Source organism: Azolla caroliniana, unplaced genomic scaffold (assembly GCF_043228905.1).
Source record: "Azolla caroliniana isolate FFs.n. ecotype wild unplaced genomic scaffold, voAzoCaro1.0.p SCAF_12, whole genome shotgun sequence".
Taxonomy (NCBI): Eukaryota; Viridiplantae; Streptophyta; class Polypodiopsida; order Salviniales; family Salviniaceae; genus Azolla; species Azolla caroliniana.
The window spans coordinates 2,276,129-2,291,232 of record NW_028230447.1 but is presented as its reverse complement, the minus strand read 5'-3'; positions in this window follow the sequence as shown (position 1 = coordinate 2,291,232).

Genomic DNA, 15,104 nt, shown 5'->3' with positions numbered 1-15,104 from the left:
AATTTACAACTTATTTGCTTGTTTTTTGCCACCCCTACTCATCTTACAAATAATCATAGATTGACATATTCGCATTTGTGGGGCCTCCCCCACGAATGCATACGAATAAGAATGCATGGAAAAAGTATTTGTTGAAAAGAAAACGAAGTTTATAAACTCCATCCTTTTTAGTCTCCCAAATAAAAAAAAGGGACTTTGACAATAAAAAAGGGACTTAGGCAATAAAAAGGGGACTTGACACTAAATGTAAAAGTATTTGTTTTTTTTAATAAAATAAAATAATAGAATAAAGGTTCATAATTCATTAACTCCCCCACTTTTTTTCTGAAAAATTATTTTCATTAGTAGAAATGTTGCATACATGATGAAATGATTAGGCCGAAAAGATTACAATGGCTCTAGCCATGATAATCTATGAAAACCACAGTGCATTATGCTCATTCGATAATAGAAAAAACACAGATGATGGTCGAGACGACAGAGGCGATGACGTCAAGAAGGGATTTCAGTGAACTCCCCTTTGTTATTCATCCAGTCAAAAATCTTGTCGTCAACGTAACTGTGTCGACAGAGGTGCAACAAGAGGTGCAGGCTAAAATAGATTGTCTGCATCAACTGTCGGTGGTGGTACATGTAATCAGTGGTCGTCCTAGTTGTGGGGAGTTGCGTCACTTGTTGCAAGGCCGATTCCAAGAAGATCTAACTAGAGTTGTGGATATTCAATTTTTAGGGAAAGAATGCTATCATGTCGAGTTTCCGGTTGCAGAGATGGTGATGAAGCTACTTTAGATGGGATCTACAAGGATTAATGGAATTTTGATGCATTTCTTGCAATGGGAGCCTGGGTTTGACCTAAATGCGGTTAATGAACATCTATCTAATTACTTTGTCTTTTCTGTCATGTTTCCAGGTTTACCAAAAGAATGGAGACCGGTGATACCACATATGACCTCATCGATTACTCAATTAATTGATGAAGAATATGTAATGCGTTATGTGGCCGGGAATCTCAACCTACCATATATACGATTAATTGGACATAAAGGCATGACATTACCTGCATATTTTAGGTTGCCCGCTATGTTTTAGACCCCACTGAGGGTCCAAAGAGTTAAATATTTTGGACTTCCTAATCAATGTTTTATTTGTAATTGTATTGGCCATGTGGTGAAAGATTGTCCTGTTCGAGATGAACAAATTATACAAAAGCGTTCTTTTAGTAACATTAATGATGAAGGTTGGATGGAAGGCAAGAGAAAGCATGGTAGGAAATCCTCGGTGAGGACATCTTATGGTGTAGGGGTAACATCTACAAAGACACCAAATGCAATTCATGATAGTCCACAAGTTAACTAGTCAAATTTACAAATAATCCCTTTTAGTAATAATGATGTACAACTTGGTAGAGAGGAGGATTATGATATTGTAAGTTCTATGAATGAGAAGCCCTTGAAGGGAGGGAATCATGTACGGAGGAATGGTTGCACCAACCCCTCATATTGAACCCACTATTTACATTAGAAGAGGGGGTCATTTTAGGGAAGAGAACTAAGTTGAATTGGGCTGACTTTGATAAAGGTGAAGCTCAGTCAATGGGGAATTGGCTAACTTTTTCTTCTTCAGCGATGGAAAACAAAACCCATGTTTGTAGTACAATTTGGGGAGGGAACATTATATATTCAGAAATGGATAGTCTTTACGATATCTTCCTTTCAGCCTTCTCAAACTAGTCTATTTTGGTATGGTATGTTTTCATCCCTACATGTCTTGTTGGGGGTTAGGGGTTATAAAAACTCTCATGAATGCCTTTACTTCGATGTTTTGCCTTCTGAACGACTTCATTCTCTCTTTGTGGAAGACGAAATTGTAACTCAAGGGAATATGTTGCCCATTCGTATATTGTGGAAGAAAGGTAAAAAATGGATACTAAACCCACATCCAAATGATGTAAGGGTTTAGGGTTTATGGGTCTATGAGAATAAGCCCATTGATCGCCTTTTGTGGGATCCTGGTGAGTGGAAATGGCAAATCATATCATCGCAAGGAATGCTAGGTAAGCAAATCCCATTTTTTCAATATTCAGTAAAAATGGGTAGAGAAATGCTAAGGAGAGTTGTGATTGTTATGTCCGCAACTTGTAAATTTTGGAAATTTGGTAATGTAACAGACTCTTGGTTGAATGCTTATTGGAAATGGTTACCGGCCATGCAAATTCCTAAAAAAGTTGTGTTATTTAGATGGTTGTTGACACATTATGGCATTCATGTGAAGTCAACACATGTTTTATGGATATGTCCTATTGCTAGAGCAGTTTGGAAACGAATGTTGAGAATGTTGTATCCTATTTATGGTAAACAGGTGTACACATGGGGTTTTGTGAGATGGGGAAGATTAGTATGGTGATTTTCTTCTCCTCTCTTATGGAAGACATGTATTGGAGGTCTCTGATACTACAACAGTTCGTTGTTTGGAAGAGGATAAGGTTTGGTCTTATCTTCTCTAGTGGTTTGGGTATTGTGGAAGGCTAGATGTAAATATGTATTTCAAAAAGTAAAATAGAATGTGGTTGAGTTAGTCAAAGAGATATGGTTAATGCTCTTACATACTTTAAGAGGTCAATATGATGCAATAACTGGTGAGCTTGAGGTTGTGATTCGTAAACATCAACAGTTTCGAGAAGTTTGGAAAAAGGCAGAGGTCTTCACCTCTTTTGGAGAAAGATATGCTTCACCAAGATGGCTTTTTCCACCCCCTGTCTTGGAACAACCCTACATGAGGGCTTTTGATACTTGACATGTTAGTTGATGTGGATATGAGGGTTGCAATATATTGTATGAATTTGTTGTAGCCTTTCGGCATCTTTCTATTAATACCAAGGTGAACCTTCTTTTAAAAATAAAAATAAATCTATGAAAACCCCAAAGAAGGGTAGTGAAAGATGAAAAAGAATGAAATGAGACATCCTATATGTAGTGAATGTAGAACGTAGTGGAGCATAATGGTTTTCCACACCACTTTCTCTTATGTCGTCATTTGTTTGAATGTGAACATGTCCTCTGGCTCCATAATGATAACAATTATCATTCTTTTCCTTTAACCTATTCTCGAGCTTGGAACTCATGTAATGTCACTTGAGGTATGATGAACCATGTTGATGTAGAACGCGGTGGGCCACCTTGGTTAGCCCACAACTATCCCTCATGTCGAATCCGACCATCTCCTTCATCTTCATCTAAAAGGGAATAATGACTATCCATTTAAGGGAAGATATATCCAATAATTTGATCAAGTACACACCTCCTCGACCCTCAAGAATATGCTTCTAACCTCCATACCATCAACATTCATCCTCGACCCTCAAGACCTACAGGACAACCAAGCCTAATATGCTTCCTTTACTACAATAACCATCTCGTCAATTACCACCAAAATCCTGTACATACAAAAACAAAATGAATCTACTCTCGTCATCTTCTCATGAAAATATACTTCAATCCACGACACCACGATCACTCATCCTTATCAAAAATAAAGAATATGCTTCATTTTCCACATCAACTATCTCGTCTTTTACCACCAAAATCCCATACATACAAAAACAAAATGAGTCCACTCTCCTCATCTCCTCATGAAAATATGCTTTAGCCCCCGACACAATCATCACTCATCCTCATAAAAAATAGAAAATATGCTTCATTAACCCCACCTCAACCATCTCGCCGAACCCGACAATCTACTTGCACCAACAAAACAAGTAGAACTTCACTCTTGTGACGACCGATAATCTACATCCAAAAACAAACTAACTGCCTCACCGATTTACATCAATAAACCATTCCAATATGCTTCAACCACCTGCTCCATCTTAACTCATGTTGTTTGCACTAAGAATGACTCTGGTGGTGGGAACAACCAACAAGGTGGAACATAGTTCCACTTAATATCAACACTTGTATCCAACATGATAGGAATAGACGACCATACTCATCAAATTCACCTTCTTTTCCAGTTAGCTATATTTCCATAAACCTTATAACTATCATAATCACCTTTAACCGTATGTACCAATAAGTCCCAGAAGTACTTAAACTTATCCACAACATGAGTTTCTTCATCATTTTATAGTTTGGAACACCTAGCTTTCCAAATAACCACAAAGCCAAAGAGGAGACAATATGCCAAACATAACAGAACTTGATTCCCTGCAAGGAACTTAAAGTAGAGTACTTATTAAAAATTCTCACATTTAAAGTCAATCAAGAATGATGATAATGATAAAAGGTCATTGACTCATTTGTTGATCCAACGTTCCCCAAAAGACTGCACCCCATGTGAAAATAGCCAACCTATACTTACGACCTAGTAGCCTGCGAATTCGAAACCAAAAACTTTTGGCTGCAACACATTCCCAAAAAACATGATGCAATGTCTCAGATGCAGACCTACACATAACACATGATCGATCAGACACTGATCCCCTCAATAAGTCTCATGTTGCCAATACATAATGAATCATCAACCATCGAAAATACAATACCTTGTTCATACACTTAATGGACCAAAACACACATTTACTATGTAACAAATGTAATAAGACATTAACAGGCATAATTGAGAATTCAAAATTAGATACATGTACCTTTTTTTGTTCTCTCTATTCCCCCTTGTTTAATCTTCACTCAACAATTCCCAACTCTATGAGCTAAGTTGACCTCAAGACCTAACCGACTAACAAGACGGTGCAGATTCCACCCTTTTTTTCATTCACAATCGATTCTCATTCACCCTCATAGGAGCATTGGCGATTAAAGTGTGGTTTTTAATAGTCAGACAAGGTAAATTCCCCATGATTAACATTGTTCATTACAACCTACAACAACTTGAAGATGGTGATGGCTATTAATGGGATTATGGAAACTCAAATATATATTATTAAGGAGTAGAGAAGAGAGAGAAAGGGAAAGTTCAAATGTATAGTGGAGGATGGATATGTGTATTGTTAATAGACATAACTTCATTTGTATAGTAATTTTAATATATTGAGCATGAGCAATGATACATAATTTGTGACGTGAATTGTTATATTTATAGTTTGAATTGCATTTCTCAATTTGTCATTATAGCCTTTAGTAACAAAATTAATAATCGTTAGGTTGAGTCTTAAACATTGAACAAATAATCTACAATTTTTTACCATGTCTATACAATATTTGATAAAACTATCTTATCACTTATATAACATGTCATGGCTAGTGTACTCCTAATCATAATATGTACTCTAAAAGAGAGATCATCTTTCACAGTCAATGACATGAACATCATAACAAACAAGTCATTTCGGGTTGAAGCACAATGATAAAATGATATCCTTATCATTGTTAAATGCTATTGAATTTATATCACTGTGTCACTATGTGTTCAAATCTAAAGTAGTGGGTATAGACTTCAAGAAGGCCTATGACAAGGTACTATGGCTCTTCTTGGAAAACGTGATGAGAGCTACGGGCCTACCCAAAAAATGGAGGAATTGCACTTCTGTACTCTATCGGACTGCGACCAGTAGCATGCTGGTAGCCGGTGCTAGGGGGCCCTCCTTCCAACTACACCGCTCAGTGATGCAAGGTTGTCCCCTAGCCCCATATCTCTATCTATTTGTAACTGAGGCTTTCTTTGCCTACTTACAAGCACCAAGCAGTGGATTTAGGGGATTGCCCATCCCCAATGCGACTAAAGATCTTCTGTTATCTGAATATGCCGACAATACGGTCCTTTTCTTGCAGGGTGATGAGGTGAATTTGCAGCGGGTTGAACATCTTGTCGGGGACTTTTGTCAGGCCGTTGTCGTGAAGAAAACCGAGCATAGGCGGAATCAGAGAAAAAGGCGCATGAACCGGCTCTTACACGGATGGGTGCATGAATTGATATTTTGTACATGATTCATAAATGGATCGGCTGATGTAAATACTAAGTAGTACACATTTATTAGGGGATTGTGTGTATCTCTGTCAGAAGGGACAGGGAATAAAGCGATTTGACTAGGGAGAGAGGGCACCTCCTTTTGGGAACTATTTAAGGAGAGGAGAGAGGGGAGAGAAAGAGGGTGTGTTGGCGAGGACGAAGTGTTGCTGCAGAACCGAGTGCCGGGCTCTCTCTCTCCTCAAATCGTCGTTCTCTGCGGGGTGTCGGGAGTTCGCTGCCTCTGCTTTGTGGACAGCATGTGTGCTTCCAGCAGAGTCTCTCTCCTTCCCCTTTCCCCTTTTGTTTCTTTGAGCCATGTGGCTGTCGTCGGTGTGCGTGAGTAGGACCCCGTGTCGGGTCCATTACTGGGTTGCCGGTTGTAAGCTATTGACTATAGTAATCAGATTCCTATGTTCCTTGCTCTCTCTCTCTCTCTCTCTCTCTCTCTATCTATCTCTCTCTCTCTCTCTCTCTCTCCCCTTGGTTCGAGACCCCCGTGGTCCCACCTCTTTCTACACGCACGCACGTAACAACGCGACATCTTTGGTGAACCCGACGTGAACAGGCAGCAAAGGAGTCGAAAGATGAGGGGATCGGAGCTAGCAGAGGCAATGGCTGTAGTTGTCGACTGGATGGTAAGCGCTTGTGAGGGGACGGGTACCCTCGACAGAACCATCAAATCGATCGTCGGCACTATAGGCCGGTTCGGAGGGAAAGACGCCACAAGTTATTTGGAGGCTTACCGGGCCGAAATGATCATGAGGGATATCCCGGTGGACAGGCAGTTGTCCGGATTCCCTCGGGTGGTGACGTCGAGCATCCACGCGGAGGTGCTCAAGGTGCTGGCCGGATGCCAGACTTGGGAGGAGTTCGAGCTGCGGCTCCTCGAGAAGTACGGGTTTGACGACTCGCTTCGGTTGACGAGGCGGGACTTCATGGCGTGGGTGGAAAGCCTCGGAAAAGGGAGGAACACGTCGGTGCTCCTCCAGGAGTTTGAAAAACGATTTGCGCGGCTATCGACGCTAGACCGGACAATGCTCGAAACGAGTCGAGTACTACTGTTTGTCAAGACGGTGGACGCGCTCGACAGGGAAAAGGTGGGTCCCCTATTGGAAACAGACGAAGGGCTCACGACAGACTAGGCCATGGTAAAACGGGTCTGAGGCCGTTTCGACAAACGGCGTGATTGGAGCAACGGAAGCTCGTCGGGGTCAGGGCCAGTCCCCGGGAGGATGCTCGAGCAGCCGGTATCGGTGCCGGCCGGTAGGAAGGAAGAGACCTGAATCTGGCTAGAGTCGGGGTCGGCATCGAATGACGTGGTCAGAGGCCCATCCGGAGGAGCTGACACAGATGGTGCGCAACCTACAGATCACACAGGCCCAGAGAGACAGCGGCAAACAACCTCACGACCGGAGGCCGCCGACTGGGCAGCGGTGCATGTGGTGTGACGCAATCGGTCACATTCGGAAGGATTGCGCGGATTTCGCCGACGCGCTCAGGACCAACGTGGTGTACCTCTGGAACGGGCGGGTGCACGCGAGCGAGACCCGGAGAGCCCTAGAACTAAATATGTTGGGATTTCGGTCCCTCCGGATGGGATGTCCGGAGATGAATGACGGCAAGCCCGGTTGCGGTTACGGAGCCGGATGATGAAGACCCCGGCTACGGAGCCGGATGATGAATACCCCGGCTACGGAGCCGGATGCTGAAGACCCCGGTTACGGAGCCGGATGACGAATGTACCCGGAGAGAGATCCGGATGCGGGGACATATTTGTGAATATGTTTTGCCAAGAGCCCTTGAGGCTATACTTGTAAATAGCCCGAAAGTCATATGTGTATAAATATGACTTAGGGCAAACAGTTTAAATGTTGTTGCTCATTTTTATGCGCAGTGAGAGCAGCCGCGTCAGAGAGAGAGAGAGAGAGAGACGAAGAGGTCGTTGCCTCTGTGTATTACCGCTGCCTGTGGCGAAGACAGTGAGCTCAAGGTTGTTGCCTTGTAGCTTCACCAGTGTACATCCCTGTTCATAGTGATAGTTGGAGTTTGAGGACTCCCGTGGTTTTTCCCATTTAGGGTTTTCCACATAAAATATCCAGTGTACCTTTCTCTCTATTGTCCTCGTGCACTTTGTATTTCCTGTTTTTTCTGTGAGTTGATCCTATTCCTCGGTTGTGGCCGAGCACTGTTTTTCAACAAGTGGTATCAGAGCGACGGTAACACAGAAAATGGAAGGCGGCGGTAGTGGGCCTCCGGGCATGATGGTGTTGAACTCACAGAACTACGCCGATTGGAAGATAAAGATGGAAGACCTTTTCATCGTCCGAGACCTGTACGAACCGATCGACAATGCCGAGATACCCAAGGGAGTAATAGAGTCGGAGTGGAAGCTCCTGAACCGGAAAGCCGTAGCGACGATCCGGCAATATGTCGATGTAAGTGTCCTACAACATGTGGCGAACGACACCAACGCATATGAGATGTGGAAGAAGCTGTCAGGCCTCTACGAGAGGAAGAATGCGTTGAACCGGACCTCCCTGATGAGGAAGATAGTGAACCTCAAGTACCGGGACGGCGAGAATATGGTGGAACACGTGAGCACGTTCATGGGATTCGTGAACCAGCTTGCGGCGATCAAGTTCCCGTTGGAGGATGCAATGCAAGCCATCATTCTGATGTGTACATTGCCGGAAAGCTGGGAGAACTTGGTGGTGACTCTCAGCACCTCCTGCACCGAAGATAACTTGTCTCTACAAACGGTAAAGACAAGCATTTTGAACGAAGAAGCGCGTCGGAGAGATAAAGAACCGGTTTCCGATCCGAAGATGCTGCTTACCGAATCGGAACGGGGAAGACAATGGAACCGGAGTCCGCAAAGACGGGAGAAGTCGGGGACCCGGTCGCAGTCAAGAGGAAGGCCCACATGCTTCCACTGTGGGAAGCCGGGGCACTTCCGGAAGAATTGTCGGCATTACCGAAAGGACAACGGAGCCGACGACACCGATTCGAAGAAGTCACCGGAGAGAAACGGTGCATACCGGGGAGCCACGGACCGGAGAGGTCCGGATCGGCGAGGGCAGGACCGGAAAGGAACGACGGCACTCGCGGCAAGTGAGGAAGAAATCATGCTCATCACCGAAGAAGGTGAACTAAACATTGCCGGCGATGAGACGACCTGGGTGGTCGATTCCGGAGCATCGTTCCACCTGACCCCGGAGAGAAGATACTTCTCATCCTACACAGCCGGTGAGCACGGCTGTGTCCGGATGGGAAATGAAGGTACGTGCCGGATTGCCGGCATCGGAGACGTGTGGTTGACGACCCCAACCGGATGCAAAATGCTGCTGAAGGATGTCTGACACGTTCCGGAGGTTCGATTGAACCTGATTTCGGCCGGGAGGCTAGACGATGAAGGCTACACAGGTAGCATTCGGAACGGCGTAATGAAGTTCAGCAAGGGGAGCCTGATAGTGGCTCGGGCCCGGAAAGACAACACATTGTACCTGATGAATGCCCGGTTATGTCCGGAAGAGCTGAATGTGGCAGCCGACACTGCCGGTGAGCTGTGGCACAAAAGACTGTGCCACATGAGTGAGAAGGGGATGAAGAGGCTTGCAGAAGACAACCTTATTCCAGTGAAGCATGTGCACCTAAAGAAGTGCACCGACTGCCTGGCCGGTAAGCAAAACCGGACCTTCTTCCACTCAAGGCCACCGACGAGACGTAGCGCACCATTGGAGCTGGTGCACACTGACGTGTGTCAAGTAGAAACGAAGTCACATGGCGGAGCCCAGTACTTCGTGACATTCATTGATGACCACAGCCGGAAGCTGTGGACGGCACCGTTGAAGACAAAGGACCAAGTGTTGTGCGTCGTCAAAGAACTTCACGCGAGAGTGGAAAGGGAATCCGGCAAGAAGCTGAAAGCGATACGAGCGGATAACGGAGGGGAATACCGGGGGCAGTTCCAGGAGTACTGTCGCTCGAAGGGAATCCGGCTCGAGTTTACTGTGCCGAAGACGCCGGAACTGAACGGGCTGGCCGAGAGGATGAACCGGACCATAATGGAGAGGGTCCGGAGTATGCTGGCGCATGCGAAATTACCCAAGGGGTTTTGGGCTGAGGCAATGTCGACGGCGACATACGTGATAAACAGATCACCCTCAGTACCTTTGGACGGAGACACGCCGCAGAGAGTGTGGACCGGTAAGGAAGTGTCCTACCGGCATCTGAAGGTGTTCGGGTGTCTCGCATACGTGCATGTGGCAAAGGACCGGAGAGGAAAGCTAGATCCAAAGACCCGGCCATGCATATTCCTCGGTTACGGCGACGATGAGTTCGGCTACCGAGTATGGGACCCGGTCGACAAGAAGATATTCAGGAGTCGAGACATCATCTTCATGGAGGACAAGACACTCGCCGACTGGGAGTCGGAGAAGAAGATGAAGAGCTCCAAGTCGACCGGTGAGGATCAACTCTACGAGGAGCAGTCCCGACCGGCAAGGGACCGGTTAGCACTCGAGGATCCGGCCGAAGACGGTGAAGAAACAGAACCGGCCGAAGAAGATGAAAATGATACCGGAACCGGCCCCGATCCCGAAATGGATTCGGATGAAGAAGAATCGGAAGAACCGGTTACCGAAGCTCCGGAACGGAGATACCCTCTAAGAGAGAGAAGGCCCCCCCGGAGATTTCCGGAACCAGAGCACGTGTTGCTAACCGACGAGGGGGAGCCGGAGAGCTTTGAAGAAGCAAAGCATGACACCCAGAGCCGCAGGTGGTTGAGTGCCATGCAGGACGAGATGGATTCCCTGCATGAGAACCACACATATGAACTTGTGGAGTTGCCGAAAGGAAAGCGGGCACTTCGAAACAAGTGGGTGTTCAAGCTGAAACCGGGAGATGCCGGAAACCCCCCGAGATACAAAGCCAGGATCGTGGTGAAGGGGTTCCAGCAGAAGAAGGGCGTCGACTTCGACGAGATATTTGCCCCGGTAGTGAAGATGACCTCCATCCGGACGGTGCTGAGCATAGCGGCAAGCATGGACCTCGAGGTAGAACAGATGGACGTGAAGACGGCATTCCTTCACGGTGACCTCGAAGAAGAGATCTACATGCAGCAACCGGAAGGATTCGAGAAGAAAGGGAAGGAGCACCTGGTATGCCGGTTGAAGAAGAGCCTTTACGGACTGAAGCAGGCTCCCCGGCAATGGTACCGGAAGTTCGACTCCTTCATGACCGACGAAGGGTACCTCAAAACGCAGTCCGACCACTGCGTGTTTGTGAAGAAGTTCGAAGGAGGAGACTTTCTAATACTCCTCCTGTACGTGGACAACATGTTGATCGTCGGACGGGACCAGGGCAAGATACGGATGCTGAAGAAAGCACTTCACCGAACCTTCTCAATGAAGGACCTGGGTCCGGCGAGGCAAATACTAGGGATGCACATCATCCGAGACCGGAAGAAGAAGCAGTTGTGGCTGTCACAAGAGAAGTACGTGACAAAGGTGCTTCACCGGTTCAACATGTCGGAAGCAAGACCGGTCGGGTCAACACTCCCGGCAAACTGCAAACTGTCCAGCAAGCAAAGCCCCAAGACAAAGGCTGAGAAGGAGGACATGATGAAAGTACCATATGCCTCTGCCGTCGGGAGCTTGATGTACGCGATGGTGTGTACCCGACCGGACATAGGATACGCAGTCGGAGTGGTGAGCCGGTACATGAGCAATCCCGGCAAGGAGCACTGGAACGCGGTCAAGTGGATACTCCGATACCTGAAGGGCACGGCAAACGTGTGCCTCCGATTCGGCTCCGGTAAGCCCGAACTCGACGGCTTCACCGATTCGGATATGTCGGCTGATGCAGATACCAGCCGGTCCACATCAGGGTATGTGATGACGTATGCAGGGGGAGCTGTTTCGTGGCAGTCGAGACTGCAGAAGACGGTTGCGTTGTCAACCACGGAGGCGGAGTACATGGCGGCTGTTGAAGCCGGCAAGGAAATGATATGGATGAAGGACTTCATTAGAGAGCTCGGTATCCGGCAGGAGGAGTACCGACTCTACTGCGACAGTCAGAGTGCCATCCACCTTGCGAAGAACGCGGCCTATCACTCCCGGACGAAGCACATCCAGCGAAGATATCACTGGATCCGGGAAAGGATAGAAGACCAGGAGTTCGTGCTGACGAAGATCCACACGGACGAGAACGGCTCAGATATGCTGACCAAAGTGCTCACACCCGACAAGCTGGAAGCATGCCGGAAGAGGATCGGATTGGAGAGACATCCCATGCCGAAGTGAAGGGGGAGTTTGTTGGGATTTCGGTCCCTCCGGATGGGATGTCCGGAGATGAATGACGGCAAGCCCGGTTGCGGTTACGGAGCCGGATGATGAAGACCCCGGCTACGGAGCCGGATGATGAATACCCCGGCTACGGAGCCGGATGCTGAAGACCCCGGTTACGGAGCCGGATGACGAATGTACCCGGAGAGAGATCCGGATGCGGGGACATATTTGTGAATATGTTTTGCCAAGAGCCCTTGAGGCTATACTTGTAAATAGCCCGAAAGTCATATGTGTATAAATATGACTTAGGGCAAACAGTTTAAATGTTGTTGCTCATTTTTATGCGCAGTGAGAGCAGCCGCGTCAGAGAGAGAGAGAGAGAGAGACGAAGAGGTCGTTGCCTCTGTGTATTACCGCTGCCTGTGGCGAAGACAGTGAGCTCAAGGTTGTTGCCTTGTAGCTTCACCAGTGTACATCCCTGTTCATAGTGATAGTTGGAGTTTGAGGACTCCCGTGGTTTTTCCCATTTAGGGTTTTCCACATAAAATATCCAGTGTACCTTTCTCTCTATTGTCCTCGTGCACTTTGTATTTCCTGTTTTTTCTGTGAGTTGATCCTATTCCTCGGTTGTGGCCGAGCACTGTTTTTCAACAAAATACGGGGCACGACGGAATGAAGAGGTTGATGGAAGAGGCTGCGGCATGACACGTTGAAGTCGTTAACTACTTAGTGTCGGCGGGAATTCGGGTCGGGGGTGACGAGTCCTGAAAGGTGAAGGACTCCGGATTCTGACCGCTAGTGCTAGAAGGCTTCTCCGGAGTTCGGCTGAAGAAGGAAGAGGCGGACCGCGCAGAATAATGGGTCCAGGAGGTCACCGGATGGGACGATCCAGTCGAAGAGAAAACGGGCTTCGTAGAAACCGCTTGCCACCAATATTCAGGTGTGCAAAGAACATTAGCTTTGATTAAAGCTAGGTTTTTCTAGCCAAAAATGAAACCTGAGGTAGAGTCCTATGTTATACGTTGTCCACAATGTCAGGTCATTAAGGTTGAGTGACAGAAAAAGGCTAGCTTATTGCAACCTCTCAATATTCCAACTAAAAACTAGCAAAGTATATCCATGGATTTCATAGTTGGATTACCTTGTTCCACTAAGGGAAATAATGCCATTTGGGTGGTTGTTGATTGGCTTACCAAGATGGCAAGATTCATTCCAACAAAATCCACAATTGCCGCAAAGCAATTGGCTATTAAGTTTATTAAACATCTTTTAAATAGCTTATATGGTCTACCGATGGAGATTGTAAGTGATCAAGACTCCAAGTTTACAAGTACTTTTGGGTTAAAAGTTATGCAAAAACTGCAAACAACCTTGAGTCTCGGTTCTTTTGATCATCCTCAATCAAATGGGCAGATTGAGAGAGTGAATCAGATATTAGAGGATATGTTGAGAGCATATACAACGCAAAAACCCTCATTATGGGAGACTTACCTTCCTATGGTGGAATTTGTCTACAACAGCATTAAGCATACATCAACAAAATACAGTCCGTTCATGTTGATGTATGGTTATACGCCACGTCCTCCTATTGATGTTTCGTTCGATTCATATACTTTGGATAGTTCAAAGGATTTTCTCTCTAATATGCTTGAAGCACGTAAATTAGTAGAAGAAAACCTTAGGATCGCACGAGACAGAAATGTCTTTTATGCAAATCATGATAGAAAACCAAGGGAATTCCACATAGGACAACAGGTTTTTCTACGGGTTCCTAAGGATTCAAAAACATTGAGAACAGGACCGTGTGCAAAATTAGCCCCACGATATTGTGAACCATATAAAGTTTTAAAACGTATAGGTCCCAAGCAAAAGAAAAGGATCATCGAGAGGCATCATCAACAAAGAATCACCTTCTTCTATATTCCACTCTCTTCTTTCCTCCACCTCTCTTCCCCCTTCCTTCATAAACTATCTCTCATATTCATATCAAACCCGTTGTAAAATTGATTCTTATTTTATAAAAGAATCTATTATATTGTAATAAACTAATGTTTGGTTTCACCTACGTTGTCGAGGAAATCCTCGCGTGTTCGCGAAATGAAGCGGGACCACCGGGGTCCTGGAACGGAAGGATTTGATGTTTTTAGCAGCATAAGCGAGAAAGTATTGAAGATAGATAGATGGATGAAGAGAGAGAGAGAGAGAGAGAGAGAGAGAGAGAGAGAAAGATAGAGAAAGAACCCTTCACTTTAGTTTTATGAGACAAGATACATCACCATTACGATAACTCCGATCTTTGATTAAAAGTTTCTTTTTTTACTTACATCACTTGCCTCCTTACACAAGCCCAACTATAGGCTTTTATAGGTCTTCCCATGCAAAAACCATGGGCTAAACCCACAGGCTGAAACCATGGGTTAAAACCACAGGATAAAACCATGGGCTAAAACCATGGTTTTGTGCCCACGGTTTCTATATGTTTGCTTCCTACAAAATACTGAATATGAAAAAGAAAATATACAAATTCTTAAGCACTTAGTAGTGGCTTTAGTGGTAAGTTAATTTGTTTCCTATCTTGGAGGTGCAAGGTTCAAGCCTTGCTTGCACCCCTTTCTATGCTCAAAATATTACTAGGCTTTGGTCTTATATTTGCAAATGTTTGAGTACACATTACACCTTCTTGATTTTGTTTGTTTCACACAATTTTCACACCATTGCCCAAAATCTTCACGACAACTTGTCTTATATGTTATCGTCATTTGTGCTTATTTCTTTGTGTGTCTTGTGACAAGGGAGTGTTTCGGGCTTGCCCATGCACCTCTCCTTTCACAAAGGCGTTTGAAATCATGTCTTTAGTGT